Here is a 6,741-nt window from a genome sequence, read left to right on the forward strand (position 1 = left end):
TGATTCTGAGCTTTCAATCTCTGATGTATTATGCTTTGATGTATAGTGAGCAGGACTCCTTGGAGGCTGGATGTACAGTGTTAAAAGGTGAGTATAGTGTTAAAAGATAATTTTCTGGCCAATAAGCACATGAAAAAGATGCTGAGCATCACTAATCATTATGGGGACATGCTAATCGAAATGATAATGAGATACTACATCACATGCATTAGGATGGCTAATATCAAAAAAGCCAGCAACTAACAAGTGTTGGAGAGGATACGGATAAATTGGAACACTTGTGTACTACTCATGGGAATGTGAAATCAGTGGAAATTAGTGGGAATGTAAAATGGTATAGCTATTATGGACAACAGTATGGTGATTCCTCAAAAATTAAAATTAGAATTTTATTTCTGGGTATATACCCCAAAGATTTGAAAGGAGGATCTTGAAGAATATTTGTACAGCCATAGCCATAAGAACATTTATTAACAATAGTCAAAAGGCAGAAGAAGCTCAAGTGTCCATCAGTGGATGAATGGTAAACACTTATTTCAGTCTTAAAAAGAAAGGGAATTCTAAAAAAAAGCAGGGGAGGTAATTCTAATGCATGCTAAAGCATGGGTGAATCTTGAGGACACTAGATTAAATGAAATAAGCCAGTCACAAAAGGACAAATACTGTAAGATTCCACTTGTAGGGACCCACTTGTACCCCCTGAGTTGGAGTGACAATTATTTTAAACTGAAGACATTTGACATATAGCAGAGGCAGACGCAGAAGCCTTTCTGGAGTTTTCCTTTACCTGATTAAAGGCAGATCCTTCAGAGAGTGAAGCTGCCATAAATTCCTTTGGGGGAGGTTCACTCCCGGCTTAGACCACTTGCATCTGAGAAACTGCATAAACAAACATGATCACAGTATCCTACCTTGCATTTGTTTTCCTATAAGCCCACTAGTCCTGCCCAGAGAATCTCTTTCTTCTCCATCTCTTTCCCTTGTTAGATTGGTATATAAATCTCTAGCTCCAGCTCTTCAGGCAGCCTCCCCCATCTGAATGCCCTGCCTGAATGTGCCAGTGGATCTCGTCTTTTCTCCTGTGAATCTGTCAGTTAATTGGCAGGCTATCTGAATTGGTAGGAAGTTCTTCCTCCCAGCACACTTACATAAGATGTCTAGAGTAGTCTAATTCATAGAGACAGAAAATAAAATGGTGGTTGCCAGGAGCTTAGGTGATAGACGAAGGCAGGCTTATTACTTAATGGGAACAGTTTCGGTTTAGTAAGGCGAAAAAGTTCTGGAAGGTGGATGGTGATGATGGTTGCAGAATAAAGTGAATGTGAGTAATGCCACTGACCTGAATAGCTTAAAAAAACAAAACAAAACAAAACAAAACAAAACAAAAAAACAACCTGTTAATTTCAGGCCCATCTGGATAATTCAAGATGATATCCTCATTTCAAGTTTCTCAACCTAATTAATCTGCCATGACCCTTTTCCCATATAAGGTTAACATTCACAGGTTCCTGGGAGTTTTAAGTAAAAAAAACAAAACAAAACCTGTTAAGATGGCAAATTTTATGTATATTTTACAATTAAGAAGAGATGATTTTCAAAAAGACGAGAAAATCACGACTCATGCAGATATAAAAATGAACAAGTGTTAAAGATTTTATTTAACTGGTTAGTGAGCAGATGGGGAGGTGTTACAGTCAGTTCTAAGGAGAAACAAATGTGCAAAGGAAGGTAAAACTGGACCCTGGGGGGAGGGAAGTCACTGGAGTAGGACAGAATGTACGGGTCTAGAGACAAGAACGATTTTGCGTTGCTATTAGTTGTCTTTCAAAGTAGCTCGAGAACAACGAAAGAGGGGTGCCTGGGTGGCTCAGTCCTTAAGTGTCTGCCTTCGGCTCAGGTCATGATCCCAGGGTCCTGCTCCGCAGAAGCCTGCTTCTTCCTCTCCCACTACCCCTGCTTGTGTTCCCTCTTTCACTGTGACTCTCTCTGTCAAATAAATAAATAAAATCTTAAACAAAAACAACAACAATGAAAGACTAGAAAACAATGAAGACTGGACAGGTAAGATCTGAGCAATGCAGTTTTTCACTGAAGTACATTTTTTCCATCAATTACAGGATGGGGTCTGTCCTTCAGCTAGCTCATTCATCCCAAGCCACACTAGATTCAAGTTTGGAGTCCAGCACAGATCCAAACTGACAGAGCTATTTCACTAAAAAAAATCCCCAAACACAAGTTGACAAGATGGCCTCTAAAAAGAAAATTAGAGACAAATCTCACTGATAAATATCAATGCAATGGCACTGTGCAGCACATGAAAATAAGAATAGTGTTTGTTTGACTAGGGCACTTGGGTTGGCTCAGTGGGTTAAGCCTCTGCCTTCGGCTCAGGTCATGATCTCGGGGTCCTGTGATTGAACCCTGTGTCGAGCTCTCTGCTCGGTGGGGAGCCTGCTCCCCTCTTCTGTCTGCCTACCTCTCTGCTTACTTGTGATCTTGCTCTCTCTCTGTCAAATAAACAAATAAAATCTTAAAAAAAAAAAAAAAGGATAGCATTTGATTACGTGAGAAATACTAGAAATGCAAAGACAGTCCAATAAGACATCTTTTAACAAAATCTACCATATTAATGACACAAAAGAGGGGGAAAAATCCCATAATCATCCCATAATCCATAATCATCTCCATAAAGGAGAAAAAATGTAAAGGACTCATACACTCAATAATCTGACATTTGGATAAAGGTGTGTTAACATTTATTTCTGGGTTATTTATAGTTTGAAATTGAAAATAACCGTCAATAAGAGAGTTATGATGGAATATCAGTATTTAAGATGATAATGAATCTTTTAAAAATAAAATAAGATAATTTAGACAGCCAATTTTTTTTTTCAAATACAAAGAATGTTACTATGTGAGTGACCTTGATGCTCCCGAGACTCTGCTGTTTGGAGGAGATGGGCACTTGGGGCAAGGACAAGAGCTGCCAGGTGGCTAGCTTGCTGCAAGACCTACTGGCCATCATCACCCCATCATCAATGGGGACACGGGTACAAGAAAGGCCATCGTGACTGAGCTCCTGCAGCTGGGGTGTAATGTGGTCACTTCATCTCACTTTATATCACTTTCTCTTGATGAATTAAAATCTATTGCAGATGAACTGAAGGCTAGCCTGTCCCCCGCCAACCAGGCTCAGGTCAATCCCATAAAACACAACATCTGTAAAGAAGCGGAGGCAAACAATTTGATCAAATCCATTGGATATTTATGGTGAGACCCAATTTTTTGGTTAACAGTGGAGGTTCATGACTCCTGCAAAACACCTTAGTGCAAAGGGACAGCATGCTGGCATTGAAACCGACTTGACGGGCACCTCCTACAGGTGCAAAGCAGTTTACAGCTCCTGGGTAAAAGAGCATGGAGGATCCATTGTCATGATTATTATCCTTACTAAAAATGAATTTCCAGGATTTGTGCATAGTGGGGCTGCCAGAGCAGGTGTTTATAAGCTCACCAAATCCTTCACTATGGAATAGGCCAGCAGTTGAGTAAGGAAGGATCAGCTGTGTTGGACTTGGAGTCACTTATTTCCTGACTGCTGCTGACAACTATGATCCTTTGGCAAAACGCTTATTTGGAGGGTTCTTTAAGAAAAGGCTCAACCCACTGAGCCACCCAGGCGCCCCTACAGTGGCTTATTTTTGATGGCGAATACTTTTGGATCCATAAAGCTTTCTGGTAATTATTGATGTGTGGTTTGTTTTGTTCATGAAGTCAAATGTGTATAAAGCCTCTTACTCCAAAAGAAAAATAAAGTTACATGTAATAATTTTTTTTTTATTATGTAGTCTGTTTGATTCTATTAAGATACATATGCTCTAAACAAGCCTTAAAGGCATAACAACAACATGTTATGGTGGCTGGTTTTCACTCTCTTCACATAGTGCTGCAAACATTCCTTTCAAATGGCTTGTCCGTACTTCCCTTTGGCTCAGGGATTGGGGCAATGGTTGGAAGGAAGTGTACATGAAGCTCTTTTTGTGATAAACTGTAAGCAGGCATACATCCAGCCAGAAGCCTGCCAGACTGGTGAGAAAGTGATATAAAGACATGAAAAGAGGAGTGCCTGGGTGGCTCAGGCATTAAGCATCTGCCTTTGGCTCAGGTCATGATCCCGGGGTCCTGGGATGAAGCCCTGCATCGGGCTCCCTGCTCAAAGGGGAGCCTGCTTCCTCCTCTCCCACTTCCCCTGCTTGTGTTCCCTCTCTTGCTGTGCTCCTCTCTGTCAAATAAATAAATGAATAAATAAATTTTTTTTTAAATGGAGAGCAAAAAGAAAATGGAACCGAATGACATCAAATTTCTACCCAGTATAGCACATTTGAGACTTACAACAGTAGCTCTAAAAGCTCACAGGAAGCACATTTAGTATCAGTTTGTAACTATTAACTCATTTAATCTTCACACACACGTACACACACTCTATGAGGTAGGTAGCACCTTATTCCATTTTACAGCTGAGGAATGCTTTACTTGAGGTCACGCAGCTAGTAACTGGAGCTAGGTGTTCCTAACATTGCACACTCTTCTCTCCCTTGCAAGGGCCTTAACTCAGAGGGCAGTTCTGAGGATTTGGTGGGCTAAGTCACATTTGTTTCCTTAGCCCCGTGCCTGCCATGTATTAAGTAGTAATTAAATTATAGCTATTATTATTAAATTATTAATAATAGTGTTTACTTGTGCATATCGGGGGTTCCATGGAGGGAATGGCTTTCCAACCATTGTGTTCAATCCATGTACTTCAGTATCACATGGCACACAAGTGAGAATACCTTCAGCTTTGTGATTCCACTAAACCCTAGTCTTAACAGACTAGGAAAATAGAGAAGCACTCACAGCTGAAAAATTTTAACTCCCCAGTTAGTGAAATGGTGGGTCAGGATGATGTGGTAAGAGAGTAATGGGCTAATGGGGCCATCCTAGTTGCTGGACTCACGATGGCAGGACTGTGGGTTGGGCACCACATTCTAGAGCGTGGCTCTCAGCACTTGCAGTCCGGAAATTAGATTTAGAAGGTATCCGGAGAATTATTCAAGCTCTTGGAAATTATTAAAATGAACCAAACTAACCAAATAACGAATCTTTAAATCACATTGTCAATTATGTGTGTATAATTAGAGATATACCTTTCCTAGAATGGGCCATTCTAACACCTTATTGCTCTGGAAATGAGAACAAATTCTTGCTCCCAGGTTGTCCATGGGAAATCTCTTCCATAACCAGAGCTCTTTCTCTCCAAATCCTACCAAAGCCTAGTAGGTGTTTTATTTTTCTGTAGCATTTATCACTACCTAAATTATCTTATCTCCGAGATTGGCTGCCTTCCTCTGCTAGAATGGCAGGTTCTTGGATGTTTGTTCATCACCAAATCCCTGACTTGTAGAACAGAGCTTGACACACACTAGGAACTCAATATATATTTGAATGAATGAATGTAATCTGGAGGTTGTAAATTCAAGTTACATGAAAGTCAACTCAAACTTCTTTCCCTTAAAGAGTAACTCCCTTGTAACTCAGCTGAGTCAGTTCTGCTCTCAGGAGTCCTTAAAATACAATTTATTAGGTTTCATTGGAGTAACAGAATAACTTGATTTCTGCATATTTAATGCATTAATTAATATGCATTGATATTTCATTAATTAATATGCATTAATATTTCCTTATCCTTTTAATGCATAATTTTTTTAAAAGATTTTTATTTTTTTGACAGAGAGAGAGAGAGAGAGAGATCACAAGGAGGCAAAGAGGCAGGCAGAGAGAGAGGGAAGAACCAGGCTCCCTGCCGAGCAGAAAGCCTGATGCAGGGCTTAGATCCCAGGACCCTGAGATCATGACCTGAGCCAAAGGCAGAGGCTTAACCCGCTGAGCCACCCTGGCATGCCAACACATAAATTTCTTTTTTTTTTTCTTTTTTTTTTTTTAATTATTTATTTGACAGAGAGAGATCACAAGTAGGAAGAGAGGCAGAGAGAGAGAGAGAGAGGAGGAAGCAGGCTCCCTGCTGAGCAGAGAGCCTGATGCGGGACTCGATCCCAGGACCCTGAGATCATGACCTGAGCTGAAGGCAGCGGCTTAACCCACTGAGCCACCCAGGCGCCCAACACATAAATTTCTTAAACTCCTATCACTGTCAGCATCTTGTTAGATGTTGGATAAGGGAGTGTTGGGGGGGGGTCCTGTTGTCTCATTACTCAGTAACAAAAAATCAAAAAGCAAAATTTTAATCGTCTTTCTAGCCAAAGGAAAATGCCCTTCAATGAAAACTGCTCCATACAGCTGCTGTATCAAGAGTTACACAAGTGAGAATACCTTCAACTTTGTGATTCCACAAAGCTCACAAAGTTGTGATTACCTTGGGTACAAAGCAGTTACTCCTATAAGGTGGGGGATTTCTGCCCAGAGACTGCTAACGCAGGTATGGGAAGTTCAGGAATGCTCTGCAGAGCAAGCAGACAACAACATTATTTTTAATTTCCTCTATTTTTAATATTCCTTATTTTTTACTTGAAGCAAACAAAGCTTATTATATTCATATTTTTAAAAAGATTTTATTTGTTTATTTGACAGAGATCACAAGTAGGCAGAGAGGCGGGTAGAGAGAGAGGAAGGAAAGTAGGCTCCCCGCTGAGCAGAGAGCGATGCAGGGCTTGATCCCAGGGCCCTGAGATCATGACCTGAGCC

The 6,741-nt window shown here is 40.5% G+C and overlaps 1 pseudogene; it reads left to right on the forward strand.

Annotated features, from left to right (window-relative positions):
- The first annotated feature begins 2,957 nt into the window (after positions 1 to 2,957).
- LOC131810973 (peroxisomal trans-2-enoyl-CoA reductase-like) lies at positions 2,958 to 3,705 on the forward strand (annotated as a pseudogene).
- Positions 3,706 to 6,741: the final 3,036 nt, after the last annotated feature.

This window comes from Mustela lutreola, chromosome 11 (genome assembly GCF_030435805.1).
Source record: "Mustela lutreola isolate mMusLut2 chromosome 11, mMusLut2.pri, whole genome shotgun sequence".
Taxonomy (NCBI): domain Eukaryota; kingdom Metazoa; phylum Chordata; class Mammalia; order Carnivora; family Mustelidae; genus Mustela; species Mustela lutreola.